Consider the following 24,771-nt stretch of genomic DNA (forward strand, 5'->3'; position numbering starts at 1 on the left):
TTTCCTTGATCGCAGTTGTGCCTCGATTGTAACAAGCACTCAAATGTATAACGAGGCAAAGTGGTCACATCTGAATGTGGGCTACGTGGCAAAGTGCTTATGTCATGTTATCCTTTTTTGTACTGAAGTACAGCGCAACTGACACCAAAAGGCAACCTGGCGCTAACAGACTGAACAGAGTACCATAATTGAGCCTGGAGATCAGAAGTGCAACGTTTTTAAAGCCCTTCTGAATTGCAGGTGGGCTGCCGTCGAGCGAAGCGCAATAGGCAAGGCGTTCCACAACTTGGCAGCCCTCACCGAAAATTAGCGGCCGCCAAATCGAGCAAAACTAAATCTAGGCAGAGCAATAAGAAAGCGGTCCTTAGAACCCAGCAGTCAGCCAGGAACATAAGCTGCAGAGACTCCGGTCCTACTGCATGAAAAGCCCTGTGTACAAGGCACAGAGCTTTAAAGTGCACACGTTTGACCACTGGCAACCAATGTAAAGCAATCAGAACAGGGGAGATGTGATCCCGGAAAGAACCAGTGGCAAACTGGGCGGCTGAGCTCTGCAAAATTTGGAGACGTTGTACCAAATAGTCAGGTTGAGCAAGATATAAAGAATTGCAATAGTCAATCCGACTAAGGACTAAAGCTGCAACCACCGGGAGGCGACGATGATCAGGGATATACAGCAAGCACTTTCTAAGGCTCTTCAACTGGAAGGGGTCAGCCTGACAGACTGAGCTGATCTGTGAGGACATAGAAATAAAGGCAGAGATGTTAACACAGAGATTCTTCACAACAGGAACAGCTACAGCAAAAGAACCAAAGGACAAAGGCCACAGACGGAGTCCAAGGAGAGGGGACAGAAGCAGAGCCAACAACCAAAACCTCATCCAGCCCCCCACGGCCTGCAGGCACTCTCTCAGCTGAATGGCCTGGACAGGATGGAGACGGCCCAGCCACACTAAGATCTGAGCATCATCAGCATAAGAGTAGCATCTGAAGGCGTGGGAGTGGATAAGAGCAACAGAGGTTGGATATAAATGTTGAACAGGGTGGTGAAAGACCAGACATCTGACATACCAGAGCCGAGACAGCAGACGAAAACGGCTGCAGAGTTAACAACTGAACGATCAGAAAGAAAGGAATGAAACCATGAAAGGACAAGACTAGAGACCCCTGCAGCGGACAAACAACTGATCAGGATGGAGTGGTCAACCGTATCAAAAGTGGCAGAAATATCCAACATGATCAGTGCTGCCACTCCACCCTGATCCGAAATCAGCATGAAATCATCCAGCACCGGTCTCTGTGCCTCAACCCGGTCTAAACCCGAATACTTATAATAGGAGCCAACAAGTCAGCTACAAACTAGATATCTTATAGAGTGAGTAAGGATCTAGGCAGGGGACAGAAAGACAGTGCTCATTGACATTGACCGCAAGGAGGAAATGATCAACCAAGCACCGGTTTCGTTTCCATACTTTCTGATTACAGGATGTAGGCACATAATCAATACAATTATAAGAAAGAGGAATAACAAAGTGATCAGACCAAGTGATCCTATGGGCAGTGGGAACTGCAACCGCATCATGTTTAGCAAAAACCAAATCGAGGATATTGCCCAGTATATGAGTGGGTTCGGTAACTAATTACACCAGAGATCGTCCATGGCAACAATAAACATGGCAGCTGCTCTGTCAGAAGGGTCGTTACACCTATAGTTAAAATCACCAGCAACAATCAGATTAGTATATTGCAGCTGCACCGAAGCTACAAGGTCAGCAAAACATCAGTAAACGTGGCATCAAATCCAGGGGGACGGTAAACAATGAGAAAGTAGAGAGTCCTAGACACAGAAAGAACCATGCACACCAAAAGTGCCTCTATTTTACAATGCACTTGTATATCGCTCTCAGTAGATACAAATCCAGCATTAAAAATAAGAGCAACGTCACCACCGGGGCGGCTAACTTCAGTATGTTATAGCCGTCAGGAAGCATAGCCACCACCGGGGCGGCTAGATCCCTGATCAGACTTCAGTATGTTATAGCCGTCAGGAAGCACAGCCACCACCGGGGCGGCTAGATCCCTGATCAGACTTCAGTATGTTATAGCCGTCAGGAAGCACAGCCACCACCGGGGCGGCTAGATCCCTGATCAGACCTCAGTATGTTATAGCCGTCAGGAAGCACAGCCACCACCGGGGCGGCTAGATCCCTGATCAGACCTCAGTATGTTATAGCCGTCAGGAAGCACAGCCACCACCGGGGCGGCTAGATCCCTGATCAGACCTCAGTATGTTATAGCCGTCAGGAAGAATAGCCACCACCGGGGCGGCTAGATCCCTGATCAGACCTCAGTTTGTTATAGCCGTCAGGAAGCATAGCCACCACCGGGGCGGCTAGATCCCTGATCAGACCTCAGTATGTTATAGCCGTCAGGAAGCATAGCCACCACCGGGGCGGCTAGATCCCTGATCAGACCTCAGTATGTTATAGCCGTCAGGAAGCATAGCCACCACCGGGGGCCGCTAGATCCCTGATCAGACTTCAGTATGTTATAGCCGTCAGGAAGCATAGCCACCACCGGGGCGGCTAGATCCCTGATCAGACCTCAGTATGTTATAGCCGTCAGGAAGCATAGCCACCACCGCCAGCCACAATGAGTCGGAAAGCCAGCAAACAGTCTGGCTTAAGGTCTGATGGGAGATCAAAGCAGCCCGCAGCGTGAGCCACCAAAGACCTAGCGTTGCACAACAAGCAATTCAGCTGATAAGGGTTGGATGCTAGCCCAACCACAGTGTCAGGCAAATTAAGTGCAAAGCCCGAAGGCGAAGCAGTGTCAGAGGGAGCTAGAGCAAATAAACTGTTCCCGACTGCCAGAGACGGGCGAGGTAGGCTCAGTGGAAGCAGAAAAACGGGAAGAGTCCTTACCCTCCTTACCCAGCCATTACTTTAGTCTTCCAATTCCCGGCAACACTGTTGGTTCGTTTGGCAGTGTTGGAATGTAGATACAGGCCTTTTCTCTGTCAGCCCACAATGAGTGTTCAATGCTCTGCACTTTTAGGCCTCAATCAGCCAAAGGCACTTTCCCTTTGTCTTGGGGCTAAAACTAGCCCACAGGATATTACATTCCATGCCTGGCTGGGCTGTGGCCTGGAGAGGCTGGTTGTTATGGCCACCACCTTTCTGTCCTAGGTAAGTTACAGTACCCTGTGCTATCCATGGCCACCTTAAGGAATTTCAGGGCTCGGGGCACAGATGCCTTTGGGCCCCCCTGAACTCAGAAAAAATGAAGGGATTCAGAATCTTTGGTCGTGCCCCCCCCTCAATGTGATCACAGCCCATAGCACAATATGCTGTCCCACAGCAATTCAAATATGCCCCGCTACACCCTCAGAGTCCCCTTACCCGCTTCACACCTGCTGGAATCAGAATAATAAACAAGCGGCACTTCAAGGGCAACATTAGCGGTCCACGGCGAGGGTACAGGACACATTTGAACAATCATTAGCAAAGTCAATGGGGATTTTTTGTAAGTGTGAGATAGGCATGTGCCACCAATTGCCATAATGGTACCACTTGGCAATAAGATGGCAGTAGCTGGAAAATGGTGTAACAGCTGGAAACTGGTATAAGCACAAGAGCATATGGTAGCTCTTCCTGGTATAGGTCTGTCTAATAACTAATAACTATACACCAGCCAAAACCGTAGCCTTTGCCAATGCATGTTTTTATCAGTCATGTAGTTAGGTCACGAACCCTAGGTTATATATTACATGAAGAGGGGCTGGACGATGTGTTGCAAGGGCATGCCTACGGCTTATTAATCACAACAAAGGTTGTAGCTGAAGGCCCACTTATTAAGACTTGTTTATTGCGCCAATAACACATTTTCAACTGCAATTAACCCATTAACTCTCAGAAGACTGTTTAGAAGGAACACTGGCACACCAAGGTTTGATGTTACAGCTTGATAACACTAGCATAAAGAGATTCTAGGAGGATGTGTTTTGGACAGGGCGGCTAGTAGTGGTCGGGAATGGCCATTGGGTTTAGCATGGTCAAAGACAGTCAACGGGTGGGTAAATAACTAGACACCAACAAGCTGTGTAACCCTCCCTACATCCCATCTCCCTTCTGGCTGTTCTCCAATGCAATAATTTGGGCTTATAAGTGGCTATTTTGTGCCACCGAATAGCCAAAACTAAAAATAGCAGCCATGAGGGAGGTGTAGTTTTAGATGCAGTATACAGATCAGTCAGTGTATGAAAAGGGCACACATACACCCGCATAGAGGCCTTTTATTAGCAAAATGTAAAAGTGCTCGAGCATGCAGACGGATTGGAAGCAATGGGAAATGTACACACATCATTGCATGGACGAGACAGTCGATGTAAATTAGAAGCTACCAGAAAGGTGCTTGTATCCTAACATAGACAGAGATTAGAAGAGACTCATGGTTTTCAAGCTGTATTGATGTTAGTCAGCAGAGAAACAAAGGACCTTTTGGTGTGAAATACATAAGGCCAATATTATAATACGTGAAGCAACACTATACTTAATCGAACCATGAGTGAGACTTTTCTGAAGAGCATATCCTTAGAACTAAACCACTTTTAGGGGCTGACAACTTGACATTTTTAGAGAATGGCAATTTTGACAAGTTAGGAACCACAAGATTGTATGAATTGCCCAGGATCACACACATTGGTTCTGAGGTGAAGCTGGGATTTGAGCCAATCTGCAATTTTTGCACTTGGTACATTTCACAGTTCTTATCATAGGGCATAGATCAAGTGTACGGTGCAATTATTTGAGAATATTTGACTTTCAGGAACTGAAATAACACCCTGTTTTGTAGAACTGACTTGGAAAGTACACCATAATAACCTGACTTGGCAATTTGTTAAAACAAAACTTTATAAAAGCATCTTATGCAACAGGGGACCGATTCAAGCTTCATGTTCTCCTTCTTCAAGGCAAGTATATAAGTACCAAAATATCGATTGGCCTAAGCATAAAATAATGAATCTGGGGTTTTCTATTGTATTTGTTGTGATGTGCAAATGTACCTTTGAAATCGAATAAGAAAGCAACCAATGACATGTACCTGAAAATATTCTCGCCAGAGGTCCGCTCTCTTCTGTATATGGCCCCCTCACCGTAATTGCCGAAAAAAATGAAAGATCGGCAATGGGTTAAACAATGACACCAGTATGTGAGAAGGCAGGCCATCTCACGGAAGACAGCAGAGCACTAAACATAGAGATAAGATGATTGGCCCAGGATCACTAAATCGTCCGCTGGCAACACCAGGATATGATCCTCAACATCTTTTTTCCACACTTGCGAGAATTTGACTACTTAATCACCTTTCCTGACTAACACTTATGCTCTTTATTGGGGTGACTGATAGTTTTTACAATCCTCTTTTGGAGGAAGCAAGCTCTAGACCTGCATCTTACCTATGCTATTTTATGTTTTATAGCTAGTGCTGTCTAATGAGGTACATTGTTTTGTAGCACAGCAGGTGTTACTATCAGGAAAGCAAAAGAGCAAGGGGGTACTGGGAGTCCCCCTGCCGGACATTAGTCCTGGTTATGAGCGCCTACACATGTATTTATCAGACAATGGAAAGGCTGAGCCTACCTTGCTGTAAGTTGACACTGTGATCTGGCACATTCATGCAAATCTCTGTAATGAGCGTTTACCACACTGAGCTATCTTCTGAAAAATCATGCCATTCAAATGTGTTAATGTTATTTTAACTTTCAGGATTGCATGTGGTCAACATGTTCCTCACAGAAAGGTGAGCATGCGGGGCATTATGCTATAGGGAACGGAGAAACTGGGGGAGATTCTCAAAATGAGTGCAAATAAAAAAACCCAGAGAAGAATGCACTTTTTCATTTGTGCATATTTCAAAAATGTGTGATTCACCTTATTCTCAAAGGTGACTTGTGCATTTCAAGGGTGGCTGGACAGTAGTGCAAAGGTGTGCTGCCCAGAACCCTTAAATGCACGCTGTTGACACTTCTGTGTCACAGGCTTTCAGCACCCACGTGGGAGCTTGTAGCATATTTCAGAGTGATAGCTGGACCCCCCCCCCCCAGGGCAGTGGGGGGCCAGCAGCCATACCCTCACCAGCTATGGGAGGCCCCAACACCTCCCATATGGCCCCCAGAAATGCAACAGAGTCCCAAGCAGGCAGCAGCATGTTTCAAACTGCATTTATTTCAGAGCATCGTGCACATCGCGAGTTCAGGCGCCGTCTCCCGGGGGCTGGCTTGCAAGCCAGCTTTGTAATCACACTGCAGGCTGACCTCACAGAATTGGATCAGCTCCCAGAAACCTATCTCCTCCTGCTATTGGCTGCTAAGTGGTAGGTTACCTATGTAGCCCTTATAGTGAGCCTGACAATTGGGTGTTAGCCTTTCTGCGTCAGTGGGTTGATTTAGCTGTGCCAGCCCCCATTACCTAATTCTATCCTGTTACATTATGACTTTGTTCCCATAACTTTTTAGCTGAACAAGCAGTTCGCACCTGGGCTCTGGGCGCAGATTGGCTGGGCTGCGCCATTCTTGTTACAATTTATGTTTCACATGTTGTGCGAGTCCTTGAGAAAATGTCTTTCTTTCCCGGAAAGAAAAAAAAACACACTGGGTTGCCGTGATTTATTCGCATTTGTGGCAGTCTTATCTTGAATGTGTGGCCTTGGCGGTTCGGGGGTTTTGCGAGGAACATTGTTGAAGGCTCCCGCAGCCAGTGTTCAGTGAGTGAAATGAACTTGGCTGTAATTTTCCTGAAACATGGCTTTACACTGTGCATTTAGACCATGTTAATTCATATAGGCATTTGCAAGCCTTTAAACAGGGATTTTTGTGTTTGTAGATTCTGATATTGCAGCATTGATTCTAATGTAGCATGGAAGTTGCACTGTTGGTGAAGTGGGTGTGTTTCAGCATATTTGTCACCCATGGGTGCGCTGGGGCCTGGTTCAAATGATAAGTGCGCTCCTTGTTCTTCCTGCTGTTCTTCTATATATGCGCTTGGGGTGAGGGGGCATGGGTTTGGTCTCGATTTTCCCTCTTCAGTCCCCCCTCTGGTCGACTTTGTCGACCACACCACCAAGCAGCATTCACCTCCTTCCGCTCTGCATATCTTTGTCAATTCCTTGAAGTGTCCATAATTTTCTGCATTGTTGTTGATGAACAGTACATATAGGAGTGTTCTCCTTCTGTGTTCCACCACACTCACTTCCCTTCGTACTTCCTCTAATCACAGGGAGTGGCCACCTTTATTACTGCTGGAACCATGTTGCACACCGCTATCTTCTCCCTTAGTCCGGCTCTTCCTTTCACCATGTCTCTTATTTGCATTCCGATAACTTCTTCTGTTGTTCTCTTGCAATGTATCTCTATCTTGCACAATGGTGCTGTGCTCGGTACTCGTCCTTCCGTTATCACCTTCAATCAACCAGGCAGTCATGATGTCATCCATTACAATGCAAGCACTAGCTAGTTCTTTGCTTTCTCTTTTCAGATGCATTTTTTGCTGATCATTCTTTGGTATGCTGGTACTTCACCCAATCATTCTTCTGTCTCGCTCGAGAAGTAATTCCCCCCTCTTTTTTCTCCTCTGTCTGTTTCTCTTCTTCCGTTGTTTTCCATCTTTGTTAATGTGTCACTCTTCACATCTTCCTTGGTCATCACCAACAAGGGCATGCTGATGCGCACCAATGAACACTCTCCTCCCCAATTCAGTGGTAGTTTCTCTTAATCTTTGGATGCATGTGCTCAATAGTAGTCCATAAGCAGTGATGTTCCTGCTCTCATCTCGCAACTTCTCTCAACCTTCTCGCATCCAGAATGATTGTCCACTTCTTGTCACTGTTGTGCTGGTAACATAACGTTGGTACCTTAACATTATACGTCCTTCTTCAGTGACCATCTTTGCTCCTTTCTCTCACTCCGTTAGGCACTTATCATATTTTTGTCTCTTTTATTTTATTTTTTCTTCTCTCTTTTTGTTTTTCTTTCTTCTTTTATTATTTATTTATTTATTTATTCATTTATTTATTTATTTATTTATTTATTTATTTTTTCAATCTCAATGTTGCTGTCTTCCCTTGCAATCTTCTTCGCACCTTGTCATACATGGGCGTCGTGCTCTGCTGTAGTAATTTCTGTTGTAATCAATTCTCTTCCGGCATATGTTAAAGAACAGTCAGGACAGCTCTCTCCAGTGGTGTCCCTACCAATTTTGTACATGTGTGCATGTTGTTGGTCACTTCTGATATGTGTGTTATGTGTATGTTTTACTCCCTTTGTGTCTGCCTTTAACTCTCCTTCCTTTAGCAGCAGCTTTTCCTCACCCACTGACGCCGTAACTCTTCCTGCTTAGGTTAGGGAATGTTAGCAGGGGATACAGCAGTAATGCTCACTATTACATATAATTTTCAAAGTACCACCCCCATTATTTCGTTCATCATTAATAGTCCCATCGTGAAGGTAAAAGTCCTTATTTGCGTGCCCATAACCACTTACGCTGCTGGGTCCTTGCAGCTGATGAGATGATAAAGTTGCCCGCTTGAAAATCGCAACAAAGGCGTTAATACGTTAGTACTTGTTAGTAACCTCAAGCTCCGCGAACTAAACAATCACTAAGGGCAAAAATCAAACCTCCCCCTGGACATTTCGCCTTTTCAAAATTTCTCAATATGGGTAGGGAAAATCTTGGGCTGTTTATTCAATGGAAGCAAGGAAATATACTTCAGGGAAACATGCTCTAAGGGGTCTGAGGTTCTTGATAGGGTGGGCAATTGAGTGGGGAATGCTACACAATGTTTTAATCAGTAGGCCTCACAGTTTCTAATGGAAGATAACATTAAGGAAATTTCCTACACATTTCTAACAGCATACATACGCAACAAACTGCATGTGCGGGGAAAAGAGAAGAAACAAAACAGTGTTACAGCTGTAGGTGCACAAAATGTAATATGAAACTCAATTAAACTTTGGAAATGCGTGTGTCAGTCCCTATTCTAGTTGCTAGTGTGCGTTGGACCATAGGATGGCCATGTTTCCCTAACTCGGGAGTGTTCGTGCTATTTTGCAGTTCATGAAAATCTCTTGCGTTGGTCCTGTTGATCGTTGCTCCCTCGTTGCCAGGGTGGCCACCGCTTGGTAGGGCTTGACGCCTTACACTTCTAACAAAGTCTGTCAGGAGGGGAAAATGTCCCACTGTAGTCCATAGCCATTGGGTGTTGGTTGTCCGTTGTCTTCAGGCCTGCCCTGGGTCCTTTATATCTGGCGAGAAATGAAATGGAAGCGCTTGAGACCTGAGAATTTACATATTCTTCAATTTCTTGACCTAACCTCTCTGCACTACTCTCACACTATTCAGTGTCCTAGTGGGAGGAGCCAATGGTACACCTATGCACCATCCTGTCACCACCTGGTGGCGTTCAATGGCGGTCTGACTGTAAATTATTACACAATTCGGAATGTACCCAGAAAATGGGTAGGCACTTAATTTATTAATTTATGTGAAGATACTCTTTACACACTTGGATCATATATATGCAATTTGGGTGCTAGTGTACAAATGGGCCTTTGCATCTTTATATTTACTGTGCTTTTGTTGTAAGCTATTTATAGTGCGTGCCTTTGTCCCGTGGGGCATCAGGCACTGACAAGCTAAATAGGGAAACATCAGGGTGGTAAATTTGTCATATAGGGTGGCTGTGTTTCTAAATTAAGTGCACCATGTTACTTAGTTAAGATAATCGCAGGGTTTTTAAATCTTTTTTTTTTTCTATGGCTCCTCTCTCACTTCTCACGGCGTGCCTCGCAGTGAACTGCAGGCACTTTAAGCTGGTACTAATGAAATCCGCTACCAATTATTCGCTACCTGTCTCTCCCCCCTCTTTGTATTTATTTATTTATTTCCTCTTTTCTTTCAAACCCAACCCTCACAATTTACTCCCATTCTCTCTATCCCACCCCATGTCCACTTTTTAAACCCTACCTACTCTGTTAATTACTCATTTGGTCTAGTATTTTATTACTCCACTACTGTAATTACTGTTACATTTAAACAATATATTTCTCTCCCCAATATCTGCTCTCAAATTTTAATACAACCATCATTCTCCAGTTTGTGCAGCAATGACCTCTTTCCCTATGTGTGTTGGCTAATGCATTTGTGCCAGTGCTATTTTCAAAAGCGCTAGTGGCATTACCACTTGCACTGTCATTTTGTCGCCAAATTAATTCTGTTGGGAACATGGATCATCCACCCTTTACCCCTATTTCTCTCCTCCTGTGGTGAACTGTCAATGAAATGTAGGCCTCCCCCCTCAAGTGCACCTTCTTCCACCTTGTGTGTCTCATTTAATTGTTCTGTGTTAATCGTGTATTCATGAGCCCAGTCTCCTCACTGAAAGATGTGTGCTCAAAATGTAGCTAAATGTACTCTCTTATGATGCGCTATCATTATGCACCCCCATTATGCTTAAACAATCTTCCTTACTTTCAACATGTGTATGTCTGGTGTTTAACAAGTTATGGATTTCTCTGTTAATAAGGTGGTCATATCCACATTGCTCATGATGTCACAAATCTCTCTTCCCTAATGCATGGCCTAGTCGCCCCACTCTCACCCAGAAAAGAAAATGTTTTGATACCTATCACCACCCCTATGCAATTGTCCTCTGCATTATTGAGTGTGCGTGAGTCGGCGCGCGTCTCGCCCGCTCTGTCGGGGAGGTGGAGCATGAGTGTGTGTGGCAGAGTGAGTCAAATCAAGTTTGTCTTGGGCTGTCCTATTAGCGGTATAATGTCAATCTATGTCCTTTGAAAGGTTTGTTCCCCGTCAGGAAGACCCCTCCCAGTCATGTAACCGGTACCATTGCTATTGTGTCAGTGTTCTGTATGGGTGCTGGCTGCTGTGCAGTGCCCCTGTGTTGTCATTCTAGTCAGTCCTGGGGTAGTGGTGCTATCATTTGTTGTGTCTGTACATGTAGTGGTAACAGTACCTGCGTTGGTGCTTGTGGTGTCTGCTGAAATGATCCCATCCTGCCCCAGGTATCCTCCCCACATGGGCGGTGCATATTGTGGTGATTGTTGACACTGCTATTGTGATTCTTGTGCGTGTGTGTTGAAGCTGTTTTTAACTGCCCCTCCCATTGCATACTTTAATAATTTATTTTGTGCCTACTTATCCTCATCTGCCTTTCTCTGCCCCTGTGTCATCAAATATTACACTCCCGGAGGTTCAGAAGGGTGAGTCCCCTCTTCCCTCTGCTCACGCTGGTTCAGCATCAGCTGACCCCTCGCATCTTCCCTTTCCTTCGTGCACACAGTTCAACTGTAGCCATGTGCTTTTAAAGCTATTCCCGTGTAAGTGCTGTGTATGTGTGTCCTTAGCGATTGCTGCACGCTTCTGGAGAAGCCGCCTATGAGCAGCCATGGTCTTTTTAATTTACCTTCAGTACTTTTGAATCTTTGCACCCTATGTTTTACTGACTTACTTCGGCATGGAAGCTGTGTGCTACACAACAGGTGAAGGGGAATCGTTTCTGTATTGTGTGATACATTTTACCTATATTCAATTCGAAAATTTCGATAGTCTGCTGTTCAGGGAGCAAAAGTTAGAAGATAATTGAACATTTTTCAACTTCTGTGAGCCTTCTTGGCTCCGCACCTTAGCCAGTGCACTCCACGTGCAGCCCATCTTCACCAAACCATTGCCTTCTCTGGCACACCCCCACAATCTTGCGCATGTGTCTTCCACACACCGCCTCTGGGTCACCTATTCTCCAAATCCAAAACCACACCACTATCTCCTCACCATCAAAACTTTGTGTCCTATGCATCAATCTGAAGGTGACGTCACCAAACTAAAAACACAGTGCAAATGAACAGACAAATGTGCATACACAGAACAATAACCCATTTCTCCCAACCCCACAAAAATCCCAAAATAAAACCCCACAATCCCCACAGCTGTCTTCCTGTCTGAACTGGAACAAGGTAAACCACAATAAAACATTTAAAATTGGACTGCACACGCTGCGTCGCCTAACGTGTGATACGCTCCTCGCCAGGGGACCTTAACCAGCCAACTATCTTCCGCACTCGGGAACAATCTAGCTACCTCCTGCGGGGAAACATCATCCACTCACTGAACTAAAACGCTCAATTAGCAGGGAACCTCATCTACTCATTGATCTATAACGTCAATTCATAGGAAATCCAGACCCCGTACATGAAATCACCATCCAGACCAATCAGCGCGGCACTCCTGTTCTATATGTAGGGAGTCACTACCCCACCCAATAGGCTCAAAAACACAAGAAGGGACCACTGCCACCGCCCCAGTCCCAACTACAATTCACGTGCCGATCACCACCAATGCGCTGAATTTTGCGACAATGTACAATCACCCACCACCCAATTTACAATCCCTCCCTCAGTTTCTACCCAAACAAAACACTTTAACATTTCTGCAACATACTGATCAACAATGCATCATAATACTTTAAACATTTCCCCCCCTCAAAGCCCATGTTGCTAGTTGACTTACATTTTCCTATGCTGCACTGGCAGTTGCTCCGCTGCTGGACACCCCCTCAATGCGCTTCACCGGACCCCTTCTCCTGCAGGGCTCTCACCTGCCCTCAAGCGGGGTATTTCCAAGTGGCCCCCGAAGCCTTTAGCCGGTTACGCATTTTCCGGTGGTCTTCAGGTGCCGGCGAGGGTCCCACAGCTTCCTTGAGTCGGCGGCAGGGAGCTCAGGTCAACGCAGGGCTTGCGCAGGCAGTGCTCATTTACCCATGTTACAATGAGCAATGAGCCTCACAGAGGGCACCAACTTGTTGGGGAGAAGCTGGACCCCTCCGCCCCCAGGGCAGTGGGGGGCCAGCAGCCATACCCTCACCAGCTATGGGAGGCCCCAACACCTCCCATATGGCCCCCAGAAATGCAACAGAGTCCCAAGCAGGCAGCAGCATGTTTCAAACTGCATTTATTTCTGGGCAAAGAAAAGAAAAAACACAGAGCATCGTGCACATCGCGAGTTCAGGCGGCGTCTCCCGGGGGCTGGCTTGCAAGCCAGCTTTGTAATCACACTGCAGGCTGACCTCACAGAATTGGATCAGCTCCCAGAAACCTATCTCCTCCTGCTATTGGCTGCTAAGTGGTAGGTTACCTATGTAGCCCTTATAGTGAGCCTGACAATTGGGTGTTAGCCTTTCTGCGTCAGTGGGTTGATTTGGCTGTGCCAGCCCCCATTACCTAATTCTATCCTGTTACATTATGACTTTGTTCCCATAACTTTTTAGCTGAACAAGCAGTTCGCACCTGGGCTCTGGGCGCAGATTGGCTGGGCTGCGCCATTCTTGTTACAATTTATGTTTCACATGTTGTGAAAAGAAAAAAAACACACTGGGTTGCCGTGATTTATTTGCATTTGTGGCAGTCTTATCTTGAATGTGTGGCCTTGGCAGTTCGGGGGTTTTGCGAGGAACATTGTTGAAGGCTCCCGCAGCCAGTGTTCAGTGAGTGAAATGAACTTGGCAGTAATTTTCCTGAAACATGGCTTGACATTGTGCATTTAGACCATGTTAATTCATATAGGCATTTGCAAGCCTTTAAACAGGGATTTTTGTGTTTGTAGATTCTGATATTGCAGCATTGATTCTAATGTAGCATGGAAGTTGCACTGTTGGTGAAGTGGGTGTGTTTCAGCATATTTGTCACCCATGGGTGCGCTGGGGCCTGGTTCAAATGATAAGTGCGCTCCTTGTTCTTCCTGCTTTTCTTCTATATATGTGCTTGGGGTGAGGGGGCATGGGTTTGGTCTCGATTTTCCCTCTTCAATAGCCCCTCTTGTCACTGAGAAATGCGCTAAGAAAAATATGCCTTTCAATCCTTTTTTGAAGGGTATAAATGCACGTGGGAGAGAAGTGGTTAATACCGCTGCTCTCCCACCTCATACAAAATTCATAAAAGTGTCAGAAACAAACATATCGTGCAATGGGCCTCCCCCTGCACCTGGTCAAAACAGGCACAATGGAACATCTTTCATTTTTGTGCATTTGAAAGCACAGCCCATTTGTGGATTCAGGGTGCTCATTGAAATGGCCAAAATGTCCCCTGTTTGTGTAAATGAGCAAAGGGAGCGTGAAATGGCAGCTGATTGTTAGCATCCGTGCAAGAACGATCACCACAATTGTGTCCATGACAGTAACGCAGAGCTGAGAAGTTGCACCTCTTCAGCTGAACTCCACGATAGCCAGTGGGTATCGGGTAAGGGCAACAAAGCCGCTAACTAATTTTTCAGGACCAGGAATGATGGGGTCCTCTTGCACCCACCGTCGCCGGACAGTGGTAATACTCGCAGCAGTGTCAGGAAGTGCTGGCTGGCCCTTCCTCCCCATTTATGAATACATGACCCAAATATATTCCAGATTGGAAGCCAGGATTAAATCAAGTGTACTTCAATCACTCGATGGCTCAACATAGGTGCTGTGATTTAAATAAGGGCCCTGGATCACATGATGTGCAAGCCTGGCAGCCAGGATTAAAGTAAGTGTCACTGAATCACACAATGTGCCAACTCTGAAGTCAGGATTTAATTAAGGGGCCTTGGATCAAACAATGAGCAATATTGGGAGCCAGGATTTTAGTAAGATGCTCTGGTTCACAGGATGTGAAAGCCTGGAACCTGAGATTTATGCAAGGGCACCTCGATCAGATGGTGCACCAGCCTTGGAGCTGGGATTTAAGTAAGCAGCCCTGAATTATACAATGTGACAGCCTGGAAGCCAGCATTTAAGTAAGATTCACAGAATCCGGCAATGTACCAGCCCGGAAGCCTGAATTAAAGTAAGTATTCCTGAATCACACGTACAATGTACCAGCCAGGGAGACAAGTTCGAATTAAGAGGCCTGGGATCACACAATGCACAAGCGTGGGTTTCGTTATTTAAGTAAGGGCACTGGATCCCAGGTGTGCCAGCCTGGGAGACAGGATTTAAGTAAGGGGTCCTGGATCACACAAAGTACCAGCCTGGACGCCAGGAGTTAAGTCAGGGGCCCTGGATCATATGGTGCACCTGTCTGGGAGCGGGATTTAAGTAAGGGGTCCTGTATTACCTTCTGCACCAACCTTTGAATTGGGATTTCAGTAATTGTCCCAGAATCAAGCAATGTGTCAACCTGGAAGCCCGGGTTTAAGTAAGTGTCCCCGCATAACACCATGCACAAGCCTGGGAGCCCACATTTAAGTAAAGGGCACTGGATCACAATGTGTATCAGCCCTGGTTCGGGATTTAAGTAAGGAACCCTGGATCAGACAATGCGCCCTCCTTGTTGTGTGGTGGTCTAGTGTTCCTTCAACATAAGCGTCATGACTGTGTCATGACGCTCCTTCAATAAAAGAGGCTCTTTTGGCACGCGGAGGGCAGTGCAGCAGAGCCCCAGGAAGCGGCAACTCGTGTCTGTGTCATTGTGTTTCGCCGGTCCGCCACGTGATCTTGGCCTGGTTTACAGCGCGGCCCAAGTGCCCTTGGAGCCGCGGCTGCTGAGAAGTGGGGGGTGATCCCCCAGACTGCAGAGGTTCTGGCCGGTGATCCGGGCCTGGTAGGGTGTCCCCTGCCTGGAGTCTGCTGGGTGCCCCCAGCATGCCCTCCTTGTTGGGTGATCCCAACAGTACTTGTGGCCTGCCCCAGTGACCGGAGGCGGGCCACCACATTGGCGATGAGGAGGTCCAGGTCCTGTGTACCCTGCGGTGCACGGGTCGCTGGGCACCTCTGACGGAGGCGAGTGAGGAGCCCACGTGGGGCAGAGAAGGTGAGCGGCCCCATGAGAGCCTGTGCCGCCGCGTGTGGAGGGTGCGGCAGGCGAGCGGTGTGCTCACACAAACCCCCCTGTCCCATCATCAGAGGATCTGAGGCCGGCGAGGCTGCACGCAGGAAGGGGGCGTGGCCCCAGCGGGCCCAACGGTGGCCCGATAAAGGAAGGGGGCGTGGCCCCAGCGGCACCATTAGCGGCCCGATAAAGAAAAGGGGCATGGCCCCAGCGGCGGCCCAATCTGGTACCCAAGGACAAAGGAAAAGGGGCAGAGCCTAGTTGGCCGTGTTCGCCGCAGGGATCTGTGAGGACATCCTGCTCGGAGCAGGTAGTGACAGCAACCCCATCCAGCCCCGGGCCGCATCTGGGTGAAAACAAAGCACCAGAAAAATAACAATGTAGGAAAGAGCAGGCCAATGGACAGTTCCTCTGCACTCAGTATCTGGAAAAGGGGGCAGAGCTCTCCCTCTGTCTCGCCCGCTCAAAAGGGGAGGGACACTCTCGCACCCGGGCTGTAGTGGTGAAGAGCCTGGGCTGGGCTACTCTGAAGGAGGGCCCATCAACACCCGGGCCTGAAGAAAAAAATAGTAACAGTTTTTCTTCCAAAAGGGGATCTCAAGGCCGGCAGAGCAGCCAAAAAGGGGTCTGGCCTGAACAGTGGAAGCCCAGATAAAGAAGAGGGGTGCCATCAAATCCTCCCGGAGTTCTGTACCTGCCCAGGCCCTGGGGGTAGAGGCTCCACCTGGAGTGCTGTGCGCCCTGTGGGATCTCGGCATAGGAGGGCCAAGGAACAGTGTGTGTGTCATCCACACCAACCAAATTACTACATCCCAAGGGTGGCGGTTCCCGAGGGAGCGCTCGTGAGCCCTCCAAGACAGCCAAAAAGGGGTAGGCACCCCAAGACCTACCTCCTGTAGCCACGTAGTGCGTCTGCCCAGTGGTCATCATGGTGGAGGACGACAATGAAGGGGTATGTCGGGGACAGCTTGCGCCACTGCAGCACTTTGACGTGGTGGGTGCGCCGGCCAGTTTGGGACCCCAGTGAACAGCCTGGGTAGAGAACCTGCAACTGAATTTCGACAATGCCCAGGAGAGACCCCAATGCCACTCTATGCCATCAGTGCGGTTGGGATCTTCCACACCCGCAGGACTGCCCGGCCAAAGGACGCATCTGTGGGAGATGCGGGAAGGTGGATCACTTCGCTCGGGTGTGCCTCGCCCGATACCAGCCAGCATGGCGGGGACATCGCAGGGGAGTGAGTCGAGGGGAAAAAGGACCCCTAGAGTGGCTGCAGTCCAAGCGGTGGAGGATCAAGGGAGAAGGCATTATGATGCGGGAGAGGAGGCAGATGAAGAGAACATATACTTTTTGTCCTGCAGCAGCGCCACAGGACAATTCGATCCCAGAATCTTTTGAACTTCAACTGCCCGCTGTTGGGCCTGTGGTGTGCGGACTGGAATACACCTGGGTGCTTTGAAGTGTTAAAGAGTGAAGTTTATGCGTAGATACTGGGTGGTGCGCGGACTGAAATGCACCCTATGTTTGCAGTGATGATGTAAGAGCCTAAGGGTTGCTCGGACTAGACTAGAATGCACCAAGTTAGACCCTGTTGAGGGTCGCTGTTTGTTTGCAGTGGGTGGTGTTTTTTTTGTTATAATAAAGGAGGGATATTGTGTGGTGGTCTAATGTTCCTTCAACGTGGGCGTCATGACTGTGTCATGACGCTCCTTCAATAAAAGAGACTCTGCTGGCACGCGGAGGGCAGTGCAGCAGAGCCCCAGGAAGCGGCAACTCGTGTCTGTGTCATTGTGTTTCGCCGGTCCGCCACGTGATCGTGGCCTGGTTTACAGCGCGGCCCAAGTGCCCTCGGAGCCGCGGCTGTTGAGAAGTGGGGGTGATACCCCAGACTGCAGAGGTTCTGCCCGGTGATCCGGGCCTGGTAGGGTGTCCGCTGCCCGCAGTCCGCTGGGTGCTCCCAGCGTGCCCTCCCTCTTGGGTGATCCCGACAGTAGACACCACACTCCTGGATGCAGAATTTAAGTAAGGGCGCCAGGATCAGACTGTGCCCTACGTGTGAGCCAGGAATGCAGCTCTCAGTGGCTGCGGCCTCTAACCTTAGCTCCAGCGGGCCCTTTCTTATTCGGAAACAGGGAACATATGCTGGCTCCAGCCCACCCTCCCGTGAAGATATGTTAAATCTTGGATGGTCTGGAATGGCCGTGTGTCCTGCGGAACCTCTGCGCGCAGCTGTCCACCCATCCATTACGTCTCTAGTCACTTCGTTACCCGGTATTTTTCTCTTTTCTTCCACTCTTTCTCGTGCCCTTTCTTTTTAACTCCCCCTTTCTCTGTCCAAAACATCCATCTAGCCACCTCCTGTCTCCTTTCGCTTCCTATCACTTTCTTGACTAGCCTGTTTTCTGCATCTCCCTTCCTTTTACCCAAGAATCCTCTCACTTAAGCTATTCGTTCTCCCTTAGAGCTCACCATCTCGCCCTAGCCCCTTAGTCCGCTTTCATTTTCTCTTCCCTTCTCTCTTTCCATCATTACCCACTCTCCAGTCCCACCCTCTTTTCCTCCCCTCTCTTTAACTCCGCTTTTCTTCACCCCCTTTTCCTTACCCCATCTCCTCCCTTTGTCCCGATTTCACCCCTTTCATTCCCCCTGCCCTTCCCTCCTTTCATCATCTCAGCCAGCTTCTACATGTTCCCCCTATTGGCGTTTTGTCCTTTTTCCCATCCCTGCATCTCGTCTCCTTTTCCACACTCCCTGATCTCTCCCGCTCTGGGGTTGACTGGCCTACAGGAAACTTTGGAGATTTCCCGGTAGGTCTCTGCACCCTGGGCCCAGGGGTGAACTGGCCTACAGGGAACTCTGGAAATTTTCCCGGAGGCCTCTGCACACTGGCCTGGAGTGGACTGGACTACAGGGAACTCTGGATATTTCTCAGTAGGCCTCTGCAGCCTGGCCCGGGGTGGACTGGACTACAGGGAACTCTGGAGATTTCCCAGTAGGCCTCTGCAGCCTGGCCTGGGGTGGGCTGGCCTACTGGGAACTCTGGAGAGTTCCTGGGAGTCTCTGCACCCTCGCCAGGGGTGGACTGGTCTACAGGGAACTCTGTAGATTTGCCGGTAGACCTCTTCACCCTAGGCCCAGGGGTGAACTGACCTAGCGGGAACTATGGAAATTTCCCGGGAGGCCTCTGCACCCTAGCCTGGGGTGGACTGGACTACAGGGAACTCTGGATATTTCCCAGTAGGCCTCTGCACCCTGGGCCCAGGGGTGGACTGGCATATAGGGAGCTCTGGATATTTTCAGGTGGGCCTCTGCATCCTGTGCATGGGTGGACGAGGGAACTCTGGCTATTTCCCGGTAGGCATCTGCACCCTGGGCCCAGGGGTGAACTGGCCTACAGGGAACTCTGGAGATTTCCCGAAGGCCTCTGCACCCTGGCCTGGGGTGGACTGGCCTATAGGGAACTCTGCAGATTTCCCGTGAGGCCTCCGCACCCTGGCCTGGGGTGGACTGGCCTATAGGGAACTCTGGAGATTTCCCGGGAGGCCTCGGCACCCTCGCCAAGGGTGGACTGGCCTATAGGGAACTGGAGATTTCCCAGGAGGCCACTGCACCCTGGGTGCAGAACCCTGCCGGGAAATTTCCAGAGTTCCCTGTAGGCCAGTCCACTCCTGCCGCTATTCCCTTCTGCGCTCCTCACTCTCTTCCTTACACTTCTCCAGTTCCTGTACAATAGACAATTGCTGATAATAATACACCCTTATCGCTCAGCACAGATGTGGGTGCTGGGAAACTCCCCTTCTCTAGTGTTGGAAGCGCAATGTATGCGCAATTTCTGTGCTGCTGCAGAGTCCCCAAGAAATGCACAGATCACCTTCGAGGATAAAGTGCCTCTGCATGCCTTTAAGTGGTGCACGTTTAACAAGCACGTCCTGTGCACTTTTTCTTTTTACTAGATCCACTTTTTGAGAACCTGCCCTATTATATTCATATCAAAGGTAGAAATTGACACACCTCGTTCCTAAAGGGAAATCAGGAGGATTTCCTGCATTGTTCTGGCACATGCGCAATACCGCTGAAGCTCCTGCCTTGCAGGTATGGCGTTTCAGAGACGTTTCACCCTCATTCCCTTAGAAATACAGTCCACAGTAACCACCTGCTCTGCTAAAATAGGCCTTCCGGTCATCTCAGTGGCATTGTGTTCCATGTCTGTCGCCTCTTGCAGCCCTTGCATGGAGGTAGAACAACCTGAACCCAACACTTGAGGTCAGAGGTGTTGCTAGGGCGGAGTGTAGGGGGGCTATGGCCCCAGGTCTTTTGGTTGTAGCCCTGGATAGAAACCTAGAGGCTACAACCAAAAGGCTAGCTAGCCCCGACAGTCCCGACATTAGCATAGCCCCAGATCTATTCCAGACCTAGCAGCATCCCTGCTTCAGGGTCTTTGAGTCTGTCTGTACTAATGTACCATAGAGTGCTGCAACTCCCATGGCGAAAGAGGGTTAGGGTAACTATTGGTTGGGTTGTGCTAAGGACCCCTCAGCGACTGCCCTTGAAGATTGATTGAATGACTCGGGCTTTGAGCAGCTTGTTAGAACTCCCACTCATATCAAAGGGCATACATTAGATTGGGTGGCTATACATATTATTAAGACCACAGACCAAACAGTTTTACCTTGCCCATCGCTCTTTTGTTCACTTTACTATAGTCCTTGAAAAACCTATACGGTTCAGGGTAAAGGACAAAAAGAGTATCAGAGTCAGGAACTTAAAACAGATCAATCCAGAAACCTTAGAGCCTTGGTTACGGCCCATGGTGCAGGCGATTACTAAACTAGAAACAGCTGAAGACATGGCTAACACTTATATGCAATCCATGCAGGGAGCTGTGAATACCCTTGCGTCCTTTAAAACTAAATTGGTCATTGAAAAAAAGGGGAACAACTGGTTTACTCCGGAATCAAATAAATTCAAAAAGATCAAAACCAAATGCTTCTATGGGCCTCATTACACGGTAGGCGGTAAGGGTTTACCGGTACCGGTATTTTACCGGTACCGGTAAATCCTTACCGCCTTACTACGAGGTCCCTTTGCGGGTTGGGGAATTTAACGCCTGCTTTTTGCAGGCGTTAAAAACCAACCCGCAAATGGACCAGTGGAGCTAATTACGGTACCGCAATTTGCGATACCGTAATTAGCGCTTTCCCCATTCCCATAGAGCCCTATGGGGCAAAAATGGGAATGGGGAAGGGCAATGGTGGAAGGGGGAATTACCGCCCCGCCAACCTTGGAATGGAGCGGTAATTCCCCTTTCCACCAAGGTGGTGCCGGTATTTTACCGGCATGAACCATGGCGCTAATAGCGCCATGGTTCTCCGCCTACCGTATAATGAGGCCCTATGACTGGAGATCATCCCAAGATAATCCTAGCAGGGAAGCATATAAATTGGGTGCTAAGGATTTTAAAACAGCCGTCATAGCAGCCAAAAAGAGCATGTTTAATGTAAGGATAGCCAATTCTAAATCGGAGACTAAAGAACTTTTCAAACTATTGAGGGAATTAGAAACTCCATATCAAAATAACTCATATACACTGGTAGAAGATTCTGCCTGGTGTGCACTGATTCAAGATGCTATGTGTGGGAAGCTGGATCGGATAGAAAAAGATATTGAGGCTAGGAGGGCCAATATTGGTCCAGCCGTTAACAACGATGAAGTAGTGTTACCTGTAAAATAAAACATTGGATATTCAATTCAACGTCAATGCTGTTTCTGAAGCCGAATTGGCAAACATTGAGGATCATTTTAAACCCACTAGCTGCAAAGGGGACGCTTGCCCGGCAATGATCATAAAGGCATGTTCCCCCATTTTGATGGGCGCTTTATGTAAATTTGTGAATGCATCCTTTGCTGAAAATTATGTCCCTGTTGGGCTTAAAAGTGCGTGGATCACACCGCTACTAAATAAGCCTGGCCTATGTCCGACACTGCAGCTAATGACCGGCCAATCACTAACACTCCCTTTCTTTTAAACATTTTAGATTTCGTGGCATACATTCAAATTTCAGCACATTTAAATGAACACATGATTTTTAAATAAATGGCTGCCTGGCTTCAGGCAGGGCCACGGGACGGAAGCAGCGCTGCTTGATTTGAAATCAAGACTCTTACATTTCATAGATAAAGGTCAAGCGGCTTTGCTTATGCTGTTGGATTTTCCTACAGCTTTGATGCTGTTGATCATACACTGCTGGCTACTAGGTTGAAAGAGGTGGCTTATTTCTCTGATAATGCTGCTCTCCGGATCACATCTTTTTTTGGCAACAGGTGGTGCAGAGTTTGGAGCAAGGATACAGAAGCCCTACCCGTTCTCCTTGCTTATGGAGTACCACAGGGGGCGTGTCTGTCACCTTCTCCATATAATGTGTTCACTGTTCCCTTTTTTAACCTATTGGAAAAAAATGATGTGCCATCACGCTCTCTGGTATACACAAGGAGGATGACAGAACCCTCAACAGAATACATAATCTCATACAAACACGGATGATTTGTAATGGTTTGGCGCTCAACAAAGAGAAAAGCAAGTTAATGGTGATGGGGATGGATAATAAAATAAGAAAACCTGGTCCAGACTATAATTGTTTTTCAGTAGCAGGATGTGATATGGCGACAAAGAAAAAAAAGTGAAACCGTTAGGGATTGTTTTCAGAATCTGAATATGCAAGCTCAAGTAAGCAACTCGGTTTCATCCTCGGCCTATTACATAAAACTGTTAGCTCAATTTAGGCCATATTTTTCTCAAGCTAACACCGAGATGATAGCGAGGGCCGTTGTCAGGTCAATAATTGACTCCGGTCGCAGTCTTTTAGTGGGAGTCTCTACATAAGAATGCAATCACCTTCAAGTTATTCAGAACAGTGCAGTAAGAGTTGTCACCGAAATCAAGCAGAGGGGTTATAGCTCAGATGCTAGGCGTAATTTGCGCCGGCTCCCAGTTGAGGCAAGGACTCACTATTGCCTCTTATTGATCACCCATAAATATCTCCTGGGATTAATGCCAGTCTATCTGAGTGAGGTGTTAACTGAGAAATTCAGTGCCAGGACTCTTGGGTCTAATAACACTAACCAGCTCAAGATACCGGCTTGTAAGTCTAGCAAGGCCATGAATTGTGCATTTGCTGTAGCTGCACAGACGGCATGGAATGCCTTGCCACTAGACTTAAGGGCATTGAGTTCCACACCATTGTTAGAAAAAGGCAGAAAACTATTTCATTTAGATAAAGTTTCCCTACGCTGGTGCTCTTCCTGTCATCACTCTGATCAAGATTGGCTCTTCTATGAGCATATGTGCCCTGTTGCTGTCATCTTCCTTCTGCTTTCCTGTGCACCCTTAAGCCTCAGGGTCCATGGCACGCGTTATAAATGGTTTAAAGTAAGGGGTTTGTACAGGTTGTTTTTTTTGTCACCAGAAAGAGAGTTAAAGAACTTGGTGAGGCTAGGTTTGAGGGTATCTAGAGTAAGTATGCTCCTCGACTCCTTGTACATGGACTGCTCTGAGTTTGCCCACTCTTGCTAGGCAAGGCTTGTGCACGCTCAGTCTTCCTACACACCAATTCAATCTTTCTCAGTATACTCATGCATAGGTCAGGTCACCTTTCATGCCTTTCCACAGCGGAGGATTTACCTTGGCTAACGCAGTGCCCAGTACACAATTTCCATTGAAATGAGTGCATGGCTAATATGATCAGTGCCCCAAAACGTGTTAATATCACACACTAGTCCTTCCATAACAAAAGAGTTCACACACAGCTCACCCAAGTAGTTTGTAGTGATGAATATGTCACACTCCCGTGTGCGTGGTTGTGGGTTTCCTTCCTAGAATCAGTCATTAAGATTTGCTATTGGTCTATAAAATGAAAACAGTACCTCAATAGTTATTCTCTCGCGGCTCTTTCAGCTCGCCTTATCTGCTTGTCTTCGGCTCCAGACAGATTGCAATTTCAAATTTTGAAATGACTGTTTACTGTTATTACCACTGGTTGGTAAAATGAAACTATCAGGTATCATGAGTCTGAGTGTAATGCCCTCTGTTAAAGATAAAAGTTCAGAACTATATTTTGTACTCGAATAGCAATCATTTAAACCCAGGAATTCATCAATAAATAAATAAATTATGAATCACAATTCATCAAATATGCTGTTTAAGGTTAACAGAGTTGACAGTAGAAAAGGCATGTTGCTTCATTTATTATTACAATGTTTGATTTTACACACATGCACTCCCTACCATTGTTAAATCATTGTTCTGTGCATGTATCAACTAATGCCTGAACCAAACATTTCCTATTTTGCATTTATCAAAAAATCCGTTTGTGAACTCTGGGTTTAAAAACAGTGTTAAACTTTGATACGTATTTTCTTGAATCAAGAAACGAGGGCCTAACAGCAGGGTACATGTTCCCCAAAGGACAGCCCAGTTGCTGTTATGCAGCCAGGCATTCATGCAGTTTGTTAAAACTACAAAGACATTTAGAGTCCCTTGCAGTGAAACTGGGAGATCTCACTTGGGCAGTGAGATTAATTATTTTGTATAACTGGTATAACTAGTAATTTGTGAAAGGCGGGTTGTAAAATGCACAGATAATAGAGACATTCAATCCAAAAGGGGCCACATAATTGACACGAATCTAAGCCTGTACTCCTCTAGTCAAAGTGTGTGGGGTGACCAGGATAGGGCGCGCTGAGGCTTGAAAGTTATTGAGGTAAGGATATAGGCTATTGACGTGGTGACTGCTGTAGCTAATACGGAACTTTAGGTTAACCCAATTTAAGCAAGAAAACAAACTACTGTTCCATAAACATGCGCTGTCACATGGCACATTACAATGAGTCTAGTCAAAACAGAATA

The 24,771-nt window shown here is 47.4% G+C and overlaps 1 long non-coding RNA gene across 1 annotated transcript in view; it reads right to left on the bottom strand.

Moving 5' to 3' along the window:
- Positions 1-6,223: 6,223 nt before the first annotated feature.
- The window catches only part of LOC138473280 (uncharacterized), a 312,643-nt gene continuing 294,095 nt past the window's right edge, over positions 6,224-24,771 (bottom strand). Inside the window, exon 3 of the long non-coding RNA XR_011268748.1 lies at positions 6,224-9,301. This is a non-coding gene — a long non-coding RNA (uncharacterized lncRNA). The remainder of the gene's footprint in view (positions 9,302-24,771) is intronic.

This window comes from Ambystoma mexicanum, chromosome 8 (assembly GCF_040938575.1).
Source record: "Ambystoma mexicanum isolate Mex_15411 chromosome 8, UKY_AmexF1_1, whole genome shotgun sequence".
Classification (NCBI taxonomy): domain Eukaryota; kingdom Metazoa; phylum Chordata; class Amphibia; order Caudata; family Ambystomatidae; genus Ambystoma; species Ambystoma mexicanum.